We start from the raw sequence: 23,962 nt of genomic DNA, 5'->3' as shown, positions 1-23,962 counted from the left end.
GTTAGGGCGTCCGTCTACCATATGGGAGGTCCGCGGTTCAAGCCCCGGGCCTCCTTGACCCGTGTGGAGCTGGCCATGCGCAGTGCTGATGCGCGCAAGGAGTGCTGTGCCATGCAGGGGTGTCCCCCGCGTGGGGGAGCCCCACGCGCAAGGAGTGCGCCCGTGAGGAAAGCCGCCCAGCGTGAAAAGAAAGTGCAGCCTGCCCAGGAATGGCGCCGCCCACACTTCCCGTGCCGCTGACGACAACAGAAGCGGACAAAGAAACAAGACGCAGCAAATAGACACCAAGAACAGACAACCAGGGGAGGGGGGGGATTAAATAAATAAATCTTTAAAAAAAAAAAATTATTCTGAAAGGATTTGTCTAGCTCTTTTTGTTTGTTAAAATATGCAAATAGACTTTTTTTCGTACAATTTCAGACTTAGATTTCAACCCTCCCCACCCCCCCCACACAGTTTTTCTCCTATTATTAGCGTCTTGCATTAGTGTGGTACAATTGTTACAATTAATTAATCAATAGTGATACATTATTATTATCCATGGTTTACATTAGAGTTCACTTTTTGGTGCTGTACAGTTCTGTGGGTTTTAACAAATGCGTGACAGGCATCCACCATTACAGTTTCATGTGGAATAGTTTCACCACCCTAAAGGTCCCCTGTGCTTCACCCACTCATCCCTCTCTCTGTTCCCCTCCCCGGAACATCCGGCAACGGCTTATCTTTTTAACTATCTCTCTCTTTTTTCTTTTTAAGATTTATTTATTTATTTTTCTCTCCTCCCCCCCACCCCGGTTGTCTGTTCTCTGTGTCTATTTGCTGCATGTTCTTCTTTGTCTGCTTCTGTTGTTGTCAGCGGCACGGGAATCTGTGTTTCTTTTTGTTGCATCATCTTGTTGTATTGGCTCTCCGTGTGTGCAGCGCCATTCCTGGGCAGGCTGCACTTTCTTTCGCGCTGGGTGGCTCTCCTTACGGGGCACACTCCTTGTGCGTGGGGCTCCCCCACACAGGGGACACCCCTGCATGGCAACGGGCACTCCTTGCGCTCATCAGCACTGCGCATGAGCCAGCTCCACACGGGCCAAGGAGGCCCGGGGTTTGAACCGCGGACCTCCTATGTGGTAGATGGATGCCGTAACCACTGGGCCAAGTCCGCCGCCTGTCTCTATAGCTTTGTCTTTTCCAGAATATCATAGGGTTGGAATCATACAGTATGTAGCCTTTTCAGACTGGCTTCTTTCACTTAACCACGTGCATCTACAGTTCCTCCATGTCTTTTTGTGGCTTGGTAATTCATTTCTTTTTATCACTGAATAATAATTCTGTTGTATGGATGTACCACTGTTTATCCACTCACCTATTGAAGAACAGGAGTTATTCTTTTTTTTTCTTTTTGTTGAGTCATTCTTTTAAAATGCTTTTTATCATTGCATAAAGCAGATGGGCCATAGTTTATTTTAACATGATTCCTCATTGAGAGGCATTTTTTGTTGTTTCCAGTATTTCCTAGGTATGAATAATGACAGTGGAAATGTCAATTTATAAAAGGGACTGTGGATACTTCCTATTTTAATGTTAGTTTGAATCATATTAAGTTGCCACTTTTATAGTTCATATTCTTGTGCTATTTTGTACTGCTTACAAAACTCAAACTGTTACCAAATGCAGATTTGAGCAAATTATGAAATTTAGTGGGGAGGGAGAATTATTTTTGTCTCTCTCGTGTATATTTTATTTAAATAAAGGTGTTTGCAACTTTTAAACTTATTTATCCAGAGGTATATTCCTTCTGTTCAAAGAAAAAAAAGAAATTGTATTTGTGGATTGAAAGTATGTGTTATAGTGACAAAGTCCACATCTCAACTGCCTTTAAAATTTTTTGTACTTTATTATTAATACTTTCTCTGGCTGAAGTTACTCATAGAAAGTAATTGTTCATAAATATTTTTGCTTATGATTTATTCTAAAATGTATCTTGGGCCTGTGTACCTGAAAATTATGTAAACATGGTTAGGAAGTTCAATATGGCCTTCTGTCCCTGGCTGAGTTTTTCCCAAATGATTTATGCAATTGCATCAAACCTCATCTTTGATCTGGTTTTATATTCCTGGTTTCAGTAGCAGAATCTGCTTTTCTTTTTTCTTACTTTTGTCAGTTGTATCTGATACCTGTCCTTTGTGGAGAAAAGGTGTTCTGTTGGCTGTCTCCCTTGATGTTTACTGTGCTTGAGTTTTAGTTAATATTTACATTGCTTGATTTGCCACTTAAATTCTTGTAACTTCTGAGATGTTTTGGAGGAATGGAGTGTCCAGGAGCGTTCTTGAAGTTTTTGTGTCTTCCTTCACCCTGCTGTATAACTTGTATTGATATGCATAGATCATTTCACATGAATTGACTCAGTAGGAGCAGGTAGTTTCTCTAAAAGCAATGTTCATGGCTAGTATTGAAGGGGAAGCATTTGAAACAGACTCATGGGCTTATTTTCACCTGTCAAAATGCCGTGTTTGGGTACAGCATTAGAAGTGCAGCAGTGGGACCAAAGGTATTTATTGTGGTTCTTTCCCAAGCAGGCTCTCATGACTTTTTTCCTCCTATAGTTCTGAAAATGAGGTTTTTTACTCCCCCACCCACCTAGAAATATCAATTTCTAAAATTACACACTAAAATCAATACCTCTAAAGTGTATTCTTCATCCTTATTCAGCAGAGGAAAGTGATGCTTTTGCTACTCAGATCTGTATAAGCTCCCTTCAAGGAAATGTTTATCACTGTAGAATTACTTAGTTCATTTGTTCATTCTTCAGTACATTGATTAAATCATCCATGCACTAATTCTGTCAACCAATATTATTGTGCTCTTTGGTGTATCAGGAAAGGACATTGAAGGAAGGTAAACTGAAGATTTATTCATCTGCGGACATGTGAGGATTGCGCCCCATTCTATTACAAGTTCATAGAGCACCGCAAAAGTACATTTAGCTGTACTTTTCTGTAAGGGATAATTCCAGATCGTTGGTTAGTTTTGAAAGAAAGAAACATCGCTGTGAATTCTGCTGCGTAACACTGTTCTCTGTTGAAATATTCTTGACATTCACTTATTTGCTTCTTGCCAGTCCATCCAAAAGTGTAACTGAAAAGCTCTCCACTTCATTTTTTTTTTTTTTAAAGATTTATTTATTTATTTAATTCCCCCCCTCCCCTGGTTGTCTGTTCTTGGTGTCTATTTGCTGCGTCTTGTTTCTTTGTCCGCTTCTGTTGTCGTCAGCGGCACGGGAAGTGTGGGCGGCGCCATTCCTGGGCAGGCTGCACTTTCTTTTCACGCTGGGCGGCTTTCCTCACGGGCGCACTCCTTGCGCGTGGGGCTTCCCCACGCGGGGGACACCCCTGCATGGCAGGGCACTCCTTGCGCGCATCAGCACTGCGCATGGCCAGCTCCACACGGGTCAAGGAGGCCCGGGGTTTGAACCGCGGACCTCCCATATGGTAGACGGACGCCCTAACCACTGGGCCAAAGTCCGTTTCCCTCCACTTCATTTTATGCAAAAGCTGGCCGTGAGAAATCATAGTTTGTGGGGGGCTTTGCCCCTGTGCTCTCCTTCCAGGTCAGGCATGGGCTCTGGGGGCTCTGGCTTTCATTCAGAGCAAGATCTCTAGAATTTTTAGACCTGGAAGGAAGCTTACGGATTATCTAGCTGACTCCATTTCACTTTGGAGATGTGGGAATAGAAGCTCAGTTGTGTCAAGTGGCCTGGCCAAGTGACTGAGCAAGGCCTACCCTGGATTTAGGGCACATCAGAACATGAGCCCTGGGACCCGTGTCCAAAAGTCAGAGGCCAAGAGCTCAGGATCTGGTGGTGTGAGTTCTGGCCTCACCACCACTTTCTAACAGTGCGACCTTGGGCAATTTTTCACCCTCTTCATCTTCTAGTTCCTGGAAAACGCAAATGATAATTGGGTTGCTGTAAAGACTCAATGAAGTAATGCAAGTAGGGGCACAGTAACCGCTCAATTAGTGCTGATATTTTTGTATAATACTAGTAATCCAGGAGCTTGAACTAGGAGGACATTGACAAGGATGGTGTTTATTTTAGACACTTTCATGGGCCTCAACCAAGGTTTGTTGAGTGAATTTGTTTTTCCCCGTGTGGGTATTTATTTAGTAACTTTAATAAAGGGAAAATGATACCAGGAGAGGGAAAATATGTGCTGCTTAAAGCAAGGGGATTGAGGAGTACTATGCTTTTTGGGGGGAAACCAGATTGCTTTTCAATGAGCCATTTTTGTAAATAATAGTAGAATTTAACAAAATGCCCCAGCTGTTGACTTCGTTCTGTGAAACTTCACTCAGGTCTGAACAGTCATGGTCGTTGGCTGGTAACACTCGTGTGAGCTCTTTATGGAGCCAGAGTCACATCTTCATCACCTGCTCCAGCCCAACCCCCTGCACCAGGGACCCGTCCGCCTCCTAGAGACCCGGTGTCCCAGGCCCTCCCACCTGGTCTCCCTGCGTCTACTCTTGCCCTCTGTGATACACTCTCAACACAGCAGCCAGAGGGTTCCCTGTAAGCCTGTCACCTGCTGTCTCTCACATGGCCTCTAACCAGGTGGCCCCACCAAGTCCTCCTAGTGGCCCCCAAGGCCCAGCACCATCAGGCCCCATTGCCGCTCCTGAACCTCACCACCTGCCTCTTTCCCCCTTGCTTTATGGTCCCACCACACAGGCTTGCACCTTAGTTTTCCATACTTGCACCCCAGGACCTTTGCATTTGCCATTCCTCTCTCTGTGGAAAGTTCTTTCCTTGAGTTACCATATGACTTACTTTCTCATTGCTCTTTGGATATCTGTTTTGGGTAAGGCTTTTCTGTCCCCCTATGTTCCCCTAAAGAGCATTTCCATTCCCCACTCAGGACTACCTATTCTATTTTTTTTCTTATCATTACATGTTTTTTATTTGATTACTATCTGTCTCTCCGCAGTAGACTACAACTTTTACTTTGTTTCCTGTATTCCCCACATCTGGGGAGTGGCAGGCAGAGTGCAGCCAATAAACAGCTGTCGATTTACATTAATAAGGGGCCACGTCACTGTTCCTGTGCTTGATGCTGACTTTGGAGGGTGACTGTAGACATGAGCTGGGTTTATCTTGGCAGCATTTTAAGGATGCCTGTCTTCCTCTGAACACATATTTATATGCCCTCCTTTTTGAAGAAAACCAATAAAACAAGAGGCAAAACCAAGGCCCAGCTGAAGACCTGGTGCTACACAAAGCAAGATAAGGGAGCATAATTCCCGGCTTTTACAAGCTCATACAATAAATCAGCCCCAGATAAGAGGGTATAAGCGAAGTGGAATATACAGATGGTTTAATATACATGTGGAATTAACACCAGTGCTTTCACATCTAATTCAGTTGGCACTGCAAGAATCTCTGAGGATAGTTGTAGGAACGGAAATTTTCTGTTAAAATGAAAAACAGGCCCCTTTGAAGTCTCAGTCCTTTCCATTTAACTGTGTGTGGTGTGGTTATGGGATAAGAGAAGCGCGTCAGGACTTGTCGGTCCACACGCATCTCTTGTTTATCCGAGTTAATGGAAAGGAATATATTCTGGACCATTTAAAAACAGTCAACCACCAGTGCATTTGTGTCTCGCCCTCGCTTGTGTTCTGCTGGTTACAGTGAAGCGTGAGTGCTCTTGGCATCTTGAGCATTCTCGATAATCCAAAGTAAACAAGGGAACCACTTTGGAGTCCCAGCTTTGTGAGAACTAGACACATGCCAGGCTCTCCCAGGCTGACCCACATGGAATTCTCCAGCTCTTGTCCAGGGTGAATGGAGAGGCCTCCCCTAGGAAGGGGCGCAGGGGACCTGCCACACTGACCCACTGCCCTTAGCTTCCCTTTTACCCCGTGTGTTTAGTGTATCATACTTGGAAAAGGAAAATAAGGTTCTGGTTTAAAATGCTTTTTATTGACTGTAAGCTTCAAAGACAGTAGAAAACAAAATACGAGGTGCTGAATGGATCCGAAATCAGACCTGATGGTCTGCTCAGCTCAATCATGACACTAACTTAAAGAAAGGTTGTTTTTTTTCTAATTTGCGGGTAACCCAAAAGGTAGATGATTCACCTACAGCTTACAAGGAGATTACACTTTGAACAAAGTTTCTATATTCAAAGCACCTCACCAACCATCTCCCTAAATGTTAAAATCACACAATTGACCAACTTTCGTAGAGAAAATTAAAAAAATATTTTTAAAATGATTTGGGTACAGTTAGTTTTCACAGATTTGACTATTACATGTAGCTGAAAAAATTCTTAGCTTAAAAAAACATTGTAAATCTTCTGTCTTTACGGTCCGTATTTCCTGCTGTGTTGCCTTTATGTGGAAAAGAGGGCTCTGTGCTGATTGTGTTTCTGAAGTCCTTTCGAGTCAGTGACAGCTCACGGCGTTTAGCTTGCCCTCCTTGCCAAAGCAGAACCATTCTCCTGCTGTCTAACCAGTCCACACACTGCCACATCGTGCTTTCTGCTTGGCTTGCCATTTTCTTTAGCTTTTGCTGTGTTCCTCGATGATAGTCTCTCTCTGTAATGCAAATAGCGATTGAGGCTGAAATTTAATTTAAATTATTGACAGATTGTGGAAATAGGCCTGCCATGGGCCCCCCCTCCCCCCCCGTCCCCACGGGGGAGGGGAGGGGAGTGTCTGAAATGAGAAATGAGCCGGCTGCTGGCCAGGGCCGTGAAGAATGTGTCTGAAAACAGGGACAGCGTGAAGGGAGGGCACGCTCTGTTATATAATGAAGGGCTTGATTTATGGGCTCCCAGGAAACCACTGGAAGGCACGAAATTGCCATGGGGACCCAAGGGGCTTTGTTTAATGTGAGGGCTTATGTTTGATCAAAAGTCTCATGTTGTTGGGTGGAAGGCTGACATTTTACTGAGTAGACTTGGAAATCTTATTATAGGTGATATGATCTCAGGGAGGCAAGTGTGCTTCTGAGGGAGGAAGGTATTGAGTCAGTGCCCCTCTCTTCTGAGGTCTGTGCTGAGCGGCATTGATCCCTGATTGGCTTCCCACTGTGCAGGCGCCTGGAAGACATTTCCATGAGGTCCTTGAGGGCCTTACATGTATTCCTTTGTTCTTTTACTCATTTATTCTTTCATTCAGTGTTTATTGATCGTAGCCCATGCACTCACTCTATTGGTGGCAAGAGGACAAAATAGTGAATAAACCAAGCAAGTTGCTGGTGACCTACAGTCCAGTGGGGAAGGCAGGCACTAGTTCATAATCACAGAAACAAGAACATAATAACAAATGGAAAGAAAACTTTGAAGAAGAGAGAAACATGGTGCTGCGAGGGCATTTACCCAAGGCAAGACCTGGTCATGAAAGGTCAGGGAAGGCTTCGCTGAGGAAGTAAGAGCGGAAAGAAGAGAGGGCGTTAAATATATTCAGGGGGAAAGTAAGAGTCGTGTCTGCGGGCAGAGCACGTGCAAGGGCCCTGTGGCAGGAGGGGACATGCCGCTTTGAAGGCATGTGTGGCTGGCAGGTGGTGGGCGGTGAGACTGGCATGGTCAGCAGGAACCAGACCATGCAGAGCCTTCGAGGCTACCCTTGAGATTTGGGTCTTGGTCCTGAGAGCAGTGGGGAGTCACTGGGGGGATTAAGCAAGGGCGTGGTCTGTGTTTTGAGAAGAGTCCCCTGGCTGCTGGTGGAGGACGTCTGCGAGGAGGCCAAGACTCGACCTGATGACCGGTAGGAGGCTGCCTCTTTTTCCCAATGAGAGGTGAAGGTGTCCTGGCCTTGCCAGGCTGGGGAGCAGACGGCTTTGAGGAGCATGCGTGTAGCTTTGTATCTTTACTGTCTGGTCTGGGTTGAGGACTTAATAACTTCTAACCAGAGATGAAGAGACTTATTCCCTGTCATCTAAAAATCCCAGTTTTTATTTTGACTTCTGTCATGTAGCTCTTCAACCTTGTACCTGTTGCTTCACCTCTCTGAGCCTCAGTTTCCACATCTCTGAAAGAATGCAGTCTGCTTACTTGACCTTTGCGGGGCTAAAATACTCTGTCCCTGATGTCTTGGCTACCATGGGCTTTTCAGGGAGATGACTACGAGGCAAATAAATCATATGTTGGTTAATAATGGGGGCCCAATATCTAAATTTGCTCACGTATCACCATCCTTCAAGTCCTTCTCTTCAACTCCTCCCAAACTGGGAGAAGACATGCAGTTAGGGGGCAACACTGTATACTTTTCCATTTCTTATTATGGCAAGCACAAGACTCGTCTTTAATTAGGATGCTTTTTTTAAAGCACACCAGATGTGATTCATTAGAAAAACAAAACAAAATCCTCCATCTAAGTGGGAGTAACGGCAGGAACTCTAATGAAACAGCCCAGTGTACACAGCCTAAATGATGTGGCAAGAGCTAGAGGAGGTTTTGCTAGGGGATTCTTTTGACTCTTGTGTCCTATGACCTGGGAATCCTTTGTCAGCAGTTGTAGCAGGCTCACTCAGCTGCAACCACAAACATTTTCCAACGGAGGAGTGTTGATAACGTTTTCATGGACCTAAAAAAAAAAATCTCGTGACAGGGACAAGGGAAAGGCAAGAGGTATAATCTGCTGGTCAGTCTTGGTCAGCTGCCTGCAGCAGCTTCGTCCTGTGTGAGTCTTTAAGCCGAGGCGCTTTGGTGTGGAGATTCCTGGCGAGGCTGCAATTCAGCCTTGGCCTCATAAAGGAACCGCAAATTAGAACAAGAGCACACTGTTGACCTTCAGACTACCAGCAAACAGCTTTCTTTGTGCCTGTGGTGTCCAGTGACATAATCCTGATAAAAGCTTTTTGTGTAGCCATTGAAGCAAGAGCTGGGATTGGGGGAAAGAGAATTTCCCCACTCTCCGTAAAAGCAGCTTGATATAGATGCAAGGATGGTTGTTCAGAAGATCTGGGTTTCAAGTGCACAAGGGGGTGGGGAATGTATGGAACAGAGGCTCTTGGGTGGTTCTGGGTCATTTTCAGAGTTTCTGCTGTGTCTCTCGCCCTTCCGCCATTGCCTGTTCCCTCTCCCCTCTCCCGTGTAAATTCCCAAATGGTGGGTGGGCGAGGAGGGCACCTGCTTCCCTTCACTTCCCCCATTTCAAACTGTGGGTCAGAAACTGTTTTTTACTTTACATCCGATTGGCCAGAGAACACCCTATTTTTCTGGTGCACGCTGTCACTGTGTGTGGGTTTGGGGACTCCTGAGAACTATTTTAAGTACAGCGGAGCTGCTGCTGCAGATAGTGGAAACATTCAGAAAAGAAAGAATTAACAAAAAGAAAGTTTACAAGGTTTCAGTGACCTTTAAAAGGGAGAAAAGGGGAAGAGACGGAGGCACGTTTTTCCATTTTGGGGGAACAATGGGGTGCAAGCTGGCGGGCAGGATCTTTCAGGGCCAAGCCCAGCCTCAGCAAGGGAGTCCTGCCCCTGGTCCCTGCGACCGGGCAGCCCCTCTCCTGGGGCCCAGCAGCCCCCGCCCTCCACGACTGCCTCCCCCCCGGCCCCACGTGCTTGGCCTACACAGGCTTCCTTTAAAGAGGGGGTGACCATAGCCCCTTCTGCAAAGGAGCCGAGGGAGGAAAACCCGGGTCTGGTGCCCCTGCTGTGCCCCCCACCGCACAGCCTCTCTGGGCTCAGGCTTTTCTGCTTTCCCTGCTGGGAAGAGCGTTTCCTCTTGCCTGTTTTCACCTGGGCATTCCCGGTTACAAATACTGAGTTTTTGAAGAGCGCAGTTGCTTTTGTCCCAAACCCAGACGACAGGATTGGTCTCCGTCCCCTCAGGCCCGGCTTCCTAGGTGATCTGGGGCCACCCCCGACTTCCCCCAGGCACGCCGACCCCTCCAAGGCTGATGCCAGGGTCCCAGCCCGAAGGCGCTGCCCGCCACCTCCTTGCTGAGGACCCTGCTCTGCGCAGCAGTTCCTGTCGCCCGCAGGGCATGCCTGGGGGGGGGGCGTCTTCGGAGCCCTTTCACAGCAGCCAAGGTGCAGAGCACTTGATCAAGTGGGATCAGAGTCATCCATCCGGGTTTTTCCCTCAGGGGTCCCTCCTGACCTTGAGCCCCTTCTTTTCCCACAGCAGAGGCTGGAGGTGCTTTGTGCCCGAGGTGCTGTGTTTTCCAGCCTGAGCCCCGGGACTGCTCACCGAGGAAGAGCTTCTCCGTTCTTTCGTGGCCTCTCAGCAGGGCAGCCCTTCCTTCCAGCTGGCCAGTGCCAGCTGCTGAACAGGAAACGACCCTGGGGCGCGGTGTTTGCCGCAGCACCCACCATCCATTAGGGTGCCAGGGATGTCGTTTATGATCCATAAATCAGACCACGGTACACCCCTTAGTCCAACCCGCTGGGGACTTCAGGGGGGCTGTCATGGGGTCTATAAATATGAACTGGAAAAATATGACATCTTTATTTTCACTAAACTCCAAATGAAATTTACATTTCCTTCCATTATAATTGACAGCAACACTCCACAGCAAGATCAGCAGTAGTGGTGACTTTGTCATCAAGAGAACATGCCGATATTTTCTTTTTCCTTAACACTGGCTGCGTGTATCTCAAAATATCATATATGCTCATGATTCTTCAAAATTATGATAATTAGACCCACCATCAGATCCTGTTATATAGACAAATTAGTTTTTCAATGTTTTGATATTTCAATATAATTGGCTTCCTCAATCAAGAGTGCACCCAGGTGGGTTGGGGGGAAGGAAGGTGGGAGGAGTCTGCTCAGATACAGGCAGTAAGTGGTGGGTACATTGGCTAAAGAACTTTAAAACACTAATAAAATTGAGAAGCAGATTTGGCTCAACTAATAGAGTGTCCGCCTACCACATGGGAGGTCCAGGGTTCAAACCCAGAGCCTCCTGACACATGCGGTGAGCTGGCCCACACGTAGTGCTGATGTGTGCAAGGAGTGCCCTGCCATGCAGGGGTGTCCCCTGCATAGGGGAGCCCCACACGCAAGGAGTGTGCCTCCTATGGAGAAGTGCCCAGCATGAAAAAGGTGCAGCCTGCCCAGGAGTGGCGCCGCACACACAGAGAGCTGACGCAGCAAGATGACGCAACAAAAAGAGACAGATTCCCGGTGCTGCTGACAAGAATACAAGCGGACACAGAAGAACACACAGTGAATGGACACAGAGAGCAGACAACTGGGGAGGAGGAGTAGGGAAGGGGAGAGAAATAAATAAAAAATAAATAAAAAACAGTAATAAATTGACTTAAAGTCCCTCTGCTTTTTATTACCACTGTAGGCTGGCGATTCTAAATAATGCCAGTGATGGAATAGCCCTCCCTGCCAGGGTAGACCACTCCCACCATCCCACCGCCTCTTCACCACACCTTGGGCTTTCATAATCCTAAGCTTTCTTTAAAATTTATTTAATTTTTTGTGAGAGGAGGTCCGTGGGCTTCAGCAGACTGCCCCAGGAGTCCACGGCACAGACACGATTAAGAGTCCCTGACTGAGCATAAAATGGAGGCCTCTCCCTTGGCCTGCTGGACCCTGCGTGCCTTGACTCCTACCCCTGTCAACCTCGTTTCTCGCCATTCTCCGCCTCTCGTGGTCCATTCAGTCAGCCAAAGCCTCCTGGCACTCCTCACGCACCCAGACTCATTGCTGTCCTTTTCCTCCCCCTAGCTCTGGCTCCCATCGCATTCCGATCTCAGCTCTCGACATCACCTCCCTGTAGAGGCCACCTCTGATGCCCCAGTCTAACGGGGCCCCTCCCACCTCGGTTCTATCACCGTGTGCTTCCTCCTGGCGGCTGTGGCTGTCGGAACCGGCTGTTGTTCTTGTTTACTGCCTGTCTCCCCTCACCAGAAGGGAGACCATGGCTGCAGGGACCCTGCTTGTTGTGCTCCCTGCTGCAGCCCATCCCCAGCACCCCGACAGGCCCTGGCAGGGGCCCAGGATCCTCCGAGTCAAGTCTGCTGCTCTTGAACTTTGCAAGGAAGCAGCCAGGTGGTCGTGTATATTTGGTCACTAGGCTTAAATCTTAGGAAAATGTATGAAACTGTAAAAACTCATGTGGGTAAAGAGAATGGGTAATGTAACTGGGCCAGGGAAGGAAAGAAGAAGAAACCTTTCAAAATGTAATTTATAGATTGGAAAATGGCACCAGATTTCCCACCCATCTTTGGTGGTGTATCAATCAGGCTAAAGCAGGAGAAATCCTGACTCAGCAGCTCAGCTCTCACCACATACCTGGGTCTTTCTACCTCCCCAAACTCTCCACGCTCTTAGACTGGCATCCTCATGTTTGCGGTGTGGCTGCCAGGAGCCGCTGGGGTGATGCGCTTCCATGGCCTGACGATGAGACCTTCCTTTTAATGTGATTGGGCACGTTAGGTCACATGTTTATCCCTGGGCCAACAGTAGTTCCCAGAAGAATGTCACATAGTGATTGACTCATACTGGGGCGCGGGGGATGCAGAAAGCAGGGGTTCTGTAAGGAAAGAGAATGAGGGAATGACTATTAGGAAGGCAACCCCTCGTGTCCATTTAAAGTGTGACTTTTTAAAAAATCAAATGTCCTTGGGGAGTGGGCATAGCTCAGTGGTTGAGCGCCTGTTTTCCATGGATGAGGTACTGGGTTCAATTCCTGGTACCCCTTTTAAAAAAAAAGTCAAATGTCCTTTTGTTTTAGTGTTGAGGAATAAACACAAAATGGCTTCTGATGGCAATAGTTCTAATCTTTTGATTTTCCTTTTTCAAATACAGGGATGTTTTTTCTTCTAGAAATGAAATTTTTAAAATTATTGCCTTTACCTTGGCCTCGTTATCAGTCATGTGATCTGGCAGCTGGAGAAATGTGGTCCACGGCTGCAGACTTGGATGCTTATATAACAGGCTTTGGTCTCATATTTAGTTTTAAAGGGAGAGTGCGTGCCAGGGATTTAGAAAAGCTCTAATATAAATTTTCAAAGAAATAACATTGCTTAGACCTTTCTCAGATTATGAAGAGCAAGGGGATTGATCTTGGGAGGCTGAGCAAAGCTTCTAACTGAGCTCTAGAAAGCCCCTAGATTTTTTTTAATTCCAGTTTTATTACAGTATGTGTCAACACCTATCTTGATGGATGCTATGAAATTTTCAAAAAGCCCTCGAGGTGGAATAGAATTCAGTTTAATTTGGAAAAATATAAAACAAAACATACAAATAAAATGTGGGCATTATATGTAAGTAAATGATAGAGAAAAGTGTGGAAAGAGAGCTCCCCATAATCCTGTAGCAAAGAAGGGGCCAGGAGCTCCCAATGGGTGGAGGCGAAAGATGGTGGTTAGGAGATGGTGAGGTGGGGGAGGAGGATTTGTGAATTATTACTGTAACATAATAAAAAAATATTGTTTCAGAGTAAGTTTATCTGCAATAAATTGGCAGGTGAAATTGCTGTGTTAGGTCTGGCAACTAAGAATGCTTCCAGTCCCATGCTGGTCATTGAAGGCTCTGTTAAGGTGCTGGAGAAAGAGGCTGGGATTTCTAAAAACATTCATTGTCCTTCTAGGCAGGTGTCAGACACGGGCCACCTTTCTCTTTCTCCTTGTCCCTTCCTTCCCCCTCTGCTTCCTTTCCCTCCCTGAGCTATGTGAATCTGACGTGGCTCGGGTGCTTTTTGATGGTGCACCCTCTGGGAGTGGCTGTTTGTTGATTCAGAGGGACCAGCGGCCCTGGCATATGTCTCCAGGGGGCACTAGATGGGCCCCCCTTCCTCCTCAGTGCCAGGGTCCCTGCTGGTGTGCAGGCCCTTTGCTCCCTCGAGAGTAAAAGTGAGTGCAGTGATACAACTGGGACAAGAAAAGAAGCCCTTAGGCAGCCAAATCGTGGAACTTTTACTATGCTGGTCTTTTGGGAGCTGTAGTGTTAGCAGTTAAATTTCCTTTTATTTGAGGGTTATGGGTAAATATTTGCAGTGCCTTTTCTGAGGGCACCTGTGTCGCCACCTGCGCCATGTGTGTCTTGAATTTGACGCCCTCAGCGTCTGGAGACATGTGCTGCAGTTATTGGGGGGGGGCAGCCTAGAGTCCTTGCTTGTGCATCAGTAAAGGCCCATTTCTTGCTACTAAGATGAGATGTTTGAGAAGGATCAGAAAACATGTGTTTGAATTTCTGTCCCAACACTTTTTAGACATATGTCTTGGGAAAGTCATTTCCTCCTGATAAAAGTAAGACTAATAATATTGCTTGACAATGCTAAAGCTTTCCATCTTAATACAAACCTGTTGGTGATGTTACTGTCTGCCATACGTTTGTATTGAATCCATGACCCCACAGCCTCGGCCACCAGGTCTTGCCATGGCCACATGTGGCTTGTTCCGTTTTGGCGTCTGCCCGTGGCACAGTTGACCGTTCCTGGTACACCTCTCCCTTCCGCCGGCCTCTGTGACCATGCACTCTCCTCTCTACCCCGCACCTTTCCAGTTTCCTGTGCGGTTTCCTCCTCCTGTGTCCATCCTAAGTGGGGACATCCCTTGGGGTTTGGGCTCAGGCCTCCTGGATAGCCGCATTGGAGCGTCTCTCCAAGACTTCGCGTTCAACTTGTCTAAACTGCAATCCCCCACTGCCCACCACCAGCCCACCCAGGGGTTTTGTGTCCCCATGAATCATACCTTTCAATTGCCAAAGTCAAACACCAGCCTGGAATCCTGGCCTCTCACCCCATTCGACCCTGTCACCAAGTCTCCACCTGCCCGGCTCCTTAATAGCTGTGACTCTTCCAGCTTTCTCCAGCCCCAATGCCTTTTCCTTCTCGAGGCCACTTTGACTTTGGCCTGAATTCCTGCCGCCAAGGAAGAGGCGGACCTGCTCCCTATGCTGAAGTCACAGGGATCGTCCTAAAACACAAGCTGGATTGTATCTTTTGCTGCCATCCCTTGTTCCCTCCAGATAAAGCCTCAGAATAAAACCGACTCCTTAAAGTTTAACTTTCAAGGTCCAGCAGAGGTCCAGCTTCCTCTGCACGTTTTTCACGTCTGCCTCTTTTCCCTCTCTCTGCACCGGCTAAACAGACATGGGCCCCCTTGACGGTGAGTCCCGCCTGCCGGTCCCTCTGCCTGGAAGCTTCCTCCCCCTTTCCTTTATCCTCCTGCTTCTCTGCTTGTCCTCCAGGCCTCGGCTCTCTCCCGTACTTCCACTGAGAAGCCTTCCCTGACTTTAACACAGCGAGGTCCCCTTCTTCCCTGGCAGCCTGTGATTTTGCTTGCTCTGTAAGTGCCTGCAGTGCCTCCCCGTGTCCTGGCACAGAGTAGGTGCTTCACAAATAACTTCACAAAGAGAAGATGAAGATCCAGGGTGTGTGGAAGAGGCTCTGTGCATTTTAAAGCACTCATTAATTTTGGTCCTTAACATCTAACAAAATGTTCTGTAATAAAAATTTAGTGAGGCTCATTGAATAACAAGTAGCTCAGTTATATTTTTGAGTGTGGAAGACACGAGCTTTCTTCTACACAATCACTAGGCCCTTCTCTTGGTAGACGTTGGGCTTGTCATCTTTCCTGCTTTTCCTTGATCGTGTTACGTAGTCTGCTGTGCTACCTCTGTACACTGTGCTCAGGTGCTGGAGGACAGTGCTGAATGGAGAGAAGAAACGCTTTGATCACACGTACAGATTTCCATCTTTGGATCCAATTCAAAATGTTAAAAATCTGCTTCTGGGAGGTCTTGTTTTCTTAAACACAAAATCTCTTGAACTCCAAATAGAAACTCTCAACTGAAGTACTTTCTGGCTTTAAAAAAAATTTTTTTTTTTTAGGTACTTGGGGCTGGGGATTGAACCTAGGACCTTGTATGTGGGAAGCTGGCACTCAACCGCTGAGCCACATTGCTCCCCTGAGTTGCTTTTTTCATTTGTTTTGCTTGTTGTTTGTTTTGTCAGGAGGCACCAGGAACCAAACCCGGAACCTCCCATATGGGAGGCAGGCACTCAACTGCGTGAGTCACATCTGCTCACCTTTCTGGCTCTTCTTAGCATTTGCTTCCACTATTTTTATTTTAATGGAATACATGGTCCATATATTCACAGAGCAGCCCAGCTTCCCCTTTGGAAGTAATTATTCCAGAGAGTTGAAGGAACTGGCTTCCCCTTTGGAAGTAATCATTCCAGTAAGTCGAAGGAATGGCAGAGTGGATAAAGTGGATGTGTCAAATCAGGGTTTGATGAATCAGCCAGGCAGTCTGAAGCTGGAAAGATTACCAGCTACATACTTCACATTTTCTTCTCCAAGCTGACCATTAAAAATGGCATATTATACAAGTAGATTTTTTAAAGCATGTGAATCAGCTTGGAACAATTCTGTAAGTTTGTTTTTATTTTTAATCCCATGAATCTAAAGAGAACTTGCCATGGTTTTGTCCTGTGGAAATAAGGAGAAAGGAGCCAGTTCTGTGGCTTTCCTTTGTTCTGGAGCGGATTCATTTGAGAAAACAGCAACTTCAGTTGTGGGGTGTGTGTGTGTGTGTGTGTGTGTGTGTGTCCTCCAAAGGTGACGTCAAGGTGCAGGGCCGGGGGCTTTGCCAGGCTGTGCATCCTGGGGACTGGTACTGCGATGGGGGCCACACCTCTGCAGGTGAGCCCAGGGTGTGGTGGGTGCAGAGGTCCCCTCCATCCCCTCTGTGAGACTTCTGGGTTCTGAGCCCCCTCAAAGGAACTACCAGAGAAAGAACCAGGACATGACGCTCCGGGTCTCCCTGAGCAGAGAGAACCCAAGACACCAAGGGAGCAAAGAACAATCGAAGCAGGATCAGATGGGCAGCGGTCGGTCCGGGCTTTTGGAGTGGAGCAGGCTCCGCAGGAGGCTTTTTTGCTTCACACTGGGGAATTTTTGCCAGAGTGACCCAGTCTGCTCTGCAGGAGGCTTTCCCGTGCAAGGACGAGCACCGGTGAAGGCTGGTTGGGAAACGCTGGAACCAGGGCGGGATGAGTCAGTGCGGGAAGACTCGTGGATCACCCGCGGGTGTGCCGGTCAGGAGACAGGGCCCAGGGGCCAATCGCCGAGGCTGGACTTGACCTGTAACCACCAGAGGTCTCCGGCCAGGGCGTGATGCAACCCGATTAGTGTCGCAATACTGCGTCTTTGTTAAAAATAAGCTTCAAAGGTAAATGCTAGATAGACCAACGCCTGTGTGTATATTACTTAGAAAATTGGTAATGGTTTTCTGAAAACTTTATTTCTGGGGAATGGGCTTTTGGGTAATTTTAATTTTCTTCTTTTTGCTTGTCTGTATCTTTAAATTTTCTGCAAAGATCGTATATAACTTATCAACTAAAAGAAGAAACCAAGAAAAGGTTTGTTTGTTTTTTTAAGAAAACCAATTATTGGAGGAGAGCGGGGAGACAAGAAAACTTCTCCGGAGGTTATTGAAATCGCCCAGGTGAGGGGTGACGGGCCATTAAAGGAGAGCAGGGGAGGAGTCGATTTCAAAGTCAACTCCACAGTGCTGGGGACAGGCAGGGGGCGGGGAGCCGCTGAGGTGGCAGCAAGGACTCCCTTGCCTGGTGTCATTAACGGGGGCAGAGCGGTGGAAGAGGCAAGGGAGGAGGCAGGGATGGGGAGCGAATGGCAGGCACAGAGGAAGTAGGGACATGAGGACACACGCACCCCCAGCCCAGACCCGGCCAGAGCCCGGGGTACAAACCGAGGGCATTTCTGCACAGAAACACAAGATGGTAAACCAGCCAAGACCGAGCGTGGGCGCCACGCTGCCTGGTTTCTGTCTCCGTTCTGCCTCCTGTTAGTTGCATGACTCAGCAAGTTTTACTTGACCTCTGTTGTGCCTCGGTTTCCTCATCTGTGTATTGGGGATAAAATAGGACCTACCTTATAAGGTTATTTTAAGGATTAAACGAGTGAATATTTATAAAGTCATTAGCACACTGCCTGGCACATGGTCAGCTCTATGTAATGGTTGCTAAATAAAAGCAGAAACTAGCGTTTGAGCCACTTGAAGGTCTCTATCTCCAAGGGCCTTATCAGTGCCAGGCAGGAACCGCATAGGTACTGCACGAAATTTGTCAAATGAATTGCCAAATGAATAAGCACGGCAAGGAGGCTTTTAAGTAATCTTTGGCTACCCCACGAGTTAACTAGACTTCATATGGCTTTATTTCCAGTAGGAGGGGAGGTGACTCATTTCAAGTTCCAAACAGCCGAGTTTACCAAAGAAATTTAGTACACGACTGTTTCATCAGATGGGGACTGCCTGTATTTTCAAAAATTCCAGGAACTGCAGTGCCTTGTACCTCCTATGTAATGGATGATGCAGGAAAGCATCAATTAAGAAACAAATAGGATTTTAAAACATTGTTGATAAGACTGGCAATGCAGCGCTATGTGTGGGTGGGGGAGGGCAACGGAGGGACTGCTTAAAACCCAGAACATGTGTGAAGCAACTCACTCTTGGGTCTTGAACCAAAGCTGATAACATCTAAGGTCCGGGGGCTCTGTTTTGTGAGGTGTGTTTTCTAAAAGTCCTTTCAACTGTCATTCCTGGCCAATATGCAGTGGCCCTCCAGGGGGGACGCGGGGGAAGATGAATGCAGGCACGGTATTTTTAGAATACATTGTTCTCTAAATTCTAGAAACAGCCAACGTACGAAAATGTGTTTTCAGAAACACTCTTCCACTCTTTGTGCTGCTTCAAGATTGGTATCTAGAAATAGAAAACAAAGCGTTTTCTTTTTCTGGTAATTACGTTTCTGGTTGTTTGACCCGGAGTTGGGGAGGGGATCATCTATTTTGGGCTCCTAGAGTTGGTAAAACATCATCTTTAAGGCAACAGGCCACTGGCACTGCGGGAGGGAAGTGTGATATCGGTGTGAGAGCTTTTTAGGCAAGATCGTGGTACACAACTAATAAAAGCAACTAACATTTGTTGAGCTTTAACTGCAAGGACTTAAGATGTGTATTTTTCTCTTTTGATCCTTTCAACAGCCCTGTCCTTATTTAACAGATGAGAAAAATGAGACCCAAGGAACTTGTTCAAAACTGTAGCTCTATATTGCTAAAATGAATCCAGAGATGTCACTAAACTATATCGTATCTGACTTCATCTGGACAAACCTCACCAAGATCAACTTGTAAACCTTTAAAGAATTATGTAAGATTCTGGTAAAAAAAAAAAAAAAAAGGACCTTGTGATTCTGTATGTACAAAGACACTGTGGTACCGTTTTGTAATCCCCAGGAACACACAGAATGGAGCAGCGTCACAAAAGGTTGCCGCTCACATCCGCAGGAGGTGACTGAGGCTTACTTCGCGGCAATTAAGATAAAAACGAAGCTCTTTCAGTGATCTTACTAAATAAAGAACTGGACACCTGCTGATAATAATCCGTGTTCAGTTCAGCTTTTCAAAAAAGCCACCGGTACATCAAGTATATTATGACATCTCAGCTGGAAGGTGTTTTTGTTTCCTTGGCTGCTCAAGCAAATGCGTGCAATGGGTTGACGGAAATGATGTGCATGTCTTGGCTCGCGGTTTGGAGGCTCGAAGAAGCGCCAGCCAAGGCCTCATCAAGGCAGGGCTTTCCCCCGAAGCGGTGGCGCTCCGGGGCTGCCCGCAGCCGTCCTCGTCCTGGGCTCCTCCGTCACGGGGCGACGCACATGGCGCGCTCCTGGCCCCTCTTCCCGTCCAGATCCCGCTGATGCTCAGCCTCTGGCCGCTGTCTCCGTGGCTTTCTCTCTCTGTGTCCGAATCTCATTCTGCTTAGAAAGGACTCCAGTAACGGGATTAAGACCCATCCTGATCGAGGTGTGCCCATTGTAACTTTATCTAAACATGCTATTTACAATGGGTTCACACCAATAGGAATGGATTAAGAATGTGTTTTTCTGGGGTGCATAGCTTCAACCCACCATAAATCGTGATTGTTCAGCTGTATATATTTAGGAGTGTGTTCTTTACCCCACTCCCACCCCTAAAAAAATAATTATTACATGTTAACAATAATAAACTTCCTTATGTTGGGCTTTTACATTTTTTTCAGGCACATTCCCAGGCCTTTACATATATTTTGTTTTTTAATTATCATTTAAGTCTCAAAAAAGCCCTCCAAGGGAAGGAGTATCATAGTCATTCTACATTTGGGGAAACTGAGGCTCTGAGGCATTAAGTGAATGGTCAAAAGCCACAGAGATGGCAAGTGGCATAGCTTAGAATTCGTTCCCCAGATATTTTGTTTTTGTTATTGTAAACATTTGCACACATACACAAAATGGTGAGATAAGTATAATGAAGTCCCCTAACAGGAATCCATAGGTAAGGTACAAGGTCCCCGGATCACTAAGGACAATTTGGCCAGAGGCTGGCTCTGAGAAGGAGGGACTCTGCAGGAAAGGGTGTGAAGGTAGCCCATGAGAAACCCAGTTTTAAAACAATATGGCCTCATTTCAGGCATGCAGGAGTGTTTACAGAGAAGTGACAATAGCAAATCAAATGGCTTTTGGATACTTTGAGCCCATCCCCAGCAATTTCCACAAATGTGTCCCTTCTGAACGCCTCCCCCTGCCCCAGACCTGGATGTTCTCTCGTCATTTCCACCCTCTGTAATGATGAATTCTCATGGGCTCTTGAATGCTGAACTGGTAGCTGGCTTATACATCACTGTAAGCTGTAGAGGTTTGCATTCAACTCCTGTTTCCCTCAGCCCCATTTTCTAATTTCTACATTTCTGTCCAATTCTCGGGCTCCTTTGAGGAATGAAATAGAGTAAATTATATCAAACAACAGGCATGGATAAAACTCTCCTGGGTTGGAGAATAGGACCAAATGGGGGCTCTTAGGACTGTTAAACAGATTATGTGTTTAACTGTGACCTGTCAAACAATATAATGGACAGAGAATTGGCCTGGAGAAACCTGGGCTCGTTTTTGTGACTAAAGCAGGTTGCCGGAAGCAGGGCCGTCAGGGTAGCGCAGAGGTCCTCCAAGCAGTGGGGAGTGATACTGTGCTTGCTTTCAGCCTCACAGGGGAAGTCTAGGGGCAGCTGCAGTGCGTGAAGACTGTGCCGACCACGGGAGGAATGCGATGAATGAGACGCTGCTTTCGCCTCGGAGTGCAGCGTCAGTGCAGCGTGATAATTGTTCTACCACGGGCCCTCATTCACTTCGTTAGTCACTCAACAAACCTAGCCTTGGAGCCTTGCTGAGGAGTTTGGGTTTGATTCTCCAGGCAGTGGGGAAGAAGGGTATGAGCGGATTGGAAAGGCCAAGGGAGGAGTCAGGGCTTGGCAGCTGGCCAATCAATTAGGAAGCCAGAGAAACCTCCCAGGGAGATGATCTGCGCGTGGAGCTCTATTAGATATTAAAATATATGCTGTTCTCTCCGGCGGCTAACAAAAACGGGAAAATCCACGACAAAGAAACAAGAACTACAGCAACTCTTTTCAGAATAATGTGGGGTTTTTTTATTGTTAGTTTTAGTGAGGTGTGTTTGAAATATAATAGAGTGTTACAGTGTGATGAGTTTTGTGTGTGGTTTTTTTTAATCAACGTCAGAATGTTATAGTGCTCGTTCCATGTCAGGCATCACCGAGTACGCCCAGTGGCTCGACACTGACGTGGACTGTTGCTCTTTCTTTGCTGGTGAGACCTGGCTGTGAATGATTCCCCCCCTTGGTTCAGATAGAGAAATGGAGATAAATGTGGTGCATGCATTGTCGATACGAATTTTACATCAATTTAGCAGTTTAAAACAATGTACCTCCATTATGTCACAGGTTTGGTGGGTCAGGAATCTCAGCACTGCTCAGCTGGATCGTCCGCTTCAGGATCTCACAAAGCTGGTCGAGGCGTCGGCCGGGGCTGTGGTCTCTGCCGATGCTCGAGCGAGGAAGGATTCGCTTCCCAGCTCATGTGGTCGTCGGCGGCATTTGGCTCCTTGTGGTGTAAGATGAGGGCTTCGGGGCCTTCCGTGCCGTTGGACCACTCCCAGCTCCTTGCCAGGTGGGCCTCCCAACGTGGGCGCTCGCTGCCTCAGAGCCAGCCAGGGAGAGATTCTTCTCAGAACACGGGGGGCGCAGTCTACGTGACGTAATCACCGCATCCCGTCACTTGCGTATTCTGCGTGGCTGGAAGTGAGTCACCAGGCCAGGGCTCCCAAGACCTTAAACACCAGGAGGTGGTGAACACGGGGCCTTTGCGCCTGCCCACCACGCGCGACCTTCAGGGCTCAGTGGAGCAGATGAGAGGGTGGCGGGAAGCCCTGCCGTGGTCACAGCACCGCCCTCAGTTTTCCGCCTACGGGGAAATTGATCCAGGGTCCCCACTTCCAGCTGATTTATTTATTGAACACGATCGAGGCAAAACCTATTTCAAGGTCTGTTGGCCAGAATTCTGGTGGTAACAGTGGATGGTATTGGTTTCCTTTTCCTTTTCCTCTTTTGTGTTGTTGCTTCATTAAAGATGATCTTATTTGCCTGAAAGATTTCCCCCCTTTTAATGTTTTAAACTTTAATTTGTTTAGCTCTAGTAATTTGAATAATACCATTGGAGCTAAATTTAAAGAAGCAGGCAGGATTGTAGAAAACATGCTTATTAGAAGGTTTCAGGTAGCAATTTCAAGCGTTCTGTTTATTAATTTAATGATAAGTCATAAGAAAAGGAGCTTAATGGCTCTTAGAGAGCTAATCCTGGCACCATGATGGATCTGTCTTGGGCATGGCCTCTGTCTCAATTTCCTTACCTATAAATCTACAGGCTACAGTGTCCATACTAACAAGATGTTCCAAGGGGGAACTAATAATTTAACGTAAACTGGAAATCCTGCACAATAGAAATTGATTGAAATTCTGTACAGTTGAGCAGAACGAAGCTGCGAGGCTGTAAATAACTGCCATGCACCAAGTGCTTACCACCTGCCAGGGACTGCACTCTGCTTGTTGCCATTCTTTCCTGCTCTCACATCATCTTGACTGAGACCTTGAAAGATAGTATTATCCTCATCTTTCAAATGAGGAGGTTAAGATTCAGAGATGTTGTCTAATGAGTTCAGGACCATACAGCTTTAAGTCTGGATTCACAGTTTTCTAGAAGCCAAACAGGACAGAACTGAAAGGGGAGTTTTCTTCTTGTATACATTGCTCTCTGAGAAAAGTATTATAGAAAAGTCAAAGGTTGACTCACACATTATCAACCCTTTAAAATATGAAATACAAGTTCCTCAAAAAGTTATACATATTGGTTACATTTGTTTGTGAAAATAATAGAGGAATGTGGGAGTCTTAACTTAGAAAAAAACAACTTAGAATTATCAGCTCACTCAGCAATTTCACTCCTGGGTCCATACCGCAAGAATTGAAAGCAAGGACTCAAATAGATTGTCGGAAACCAACATTCATAGCAGCCTTATTCCCAAAACAACCCAAGTATCTATCCACAAATGAATGGCTAAACAAAATGTGGTATATGCACACAATGTAGTATTAATCATCCACAAAGAGGAATGACGTTCTGATGCATGCGACTGCATGGCTGAGCCTTGAAGACATTATGCTCCGTGAAAGAAGCCAGGCACAAAAGGACAGACATTGCACGATTCCACTTACATGAAATATCTAAAATTTCTAGATGTCTAGAAATAGCTAGTCCAATAGATTGGCAGAGAGACAGAAAGTAAATCAGAGGTTATCAGGGCTCAGAGGGAAGGAGATAATGGGGAGTTATTGCTTAAATGGGTACAGAATTTGCATCTGAGGTGATGAAGAGTTTTGGAATGCTTAGTGGTGATGGTTGCAAAGCATTGTGAATGTAAGTAATGCCACTGAATTAGTATACTGAAAAATGGTTAAAAGGCAGATTTTATGTGGATATTACCACAATAATTTTTAAACTTAATCAATGTAAAATTATTAATGAGATAGGTCAAACATGAAAAAGATTGCCAATTCATATTATTGGCGTGGAAAAAGCAAGTTGTAGAAAT

At 46.5% G+C, this 23,962-nt stretch overlaps 1 protein-coding gene and 1 long non-coding RNA gene across 7 annotated transcripts in view; both read left to right on the top strand.

Moving 5' to 3' along the window:
* ARHGEF3 (Rho guanine nucleotide exchange factor 3) overlaps positions 1-23,962 on the top strand; it is a 320,159-nt gene that overhangs the window by 191,113 nt on the left and 105,084 nt on the right. The gene's annotated exons all lie outside the window — the stretch shown is intronic.
* LOC111766132 (uncharacterized) lies at positions 17,433-21,501 on the top strand. The gene is made up of 2 exons (XR_011647541.1): positions 17,433-18,495; positions 18,974-21,501. It is a non-coding gene; the product is annotated as an uncharacterized lncRNA (long non-coding RNA).

This window comes from Dasypus novemcinctus, chromosome 26 (assembly GCF_030445035.2).
Source record: "Dasypus novemcinctus isolate mDasNov1 chromosome 26, mDasNov1.1.hap2, whole genome shotgun sequence".
NCBI classification, from domain to species: domain Eukaryota; kingdom Metazoa; phylum Chordata; class Mammalia; order Cingulata; family Dasypodidae; genus Dasypus; species Dasypus novemcinctus.
Note: the sequence above shows the minus strand (reverse complement) of the source record. Positions and strands in the feature narration are given on the sequence as shown.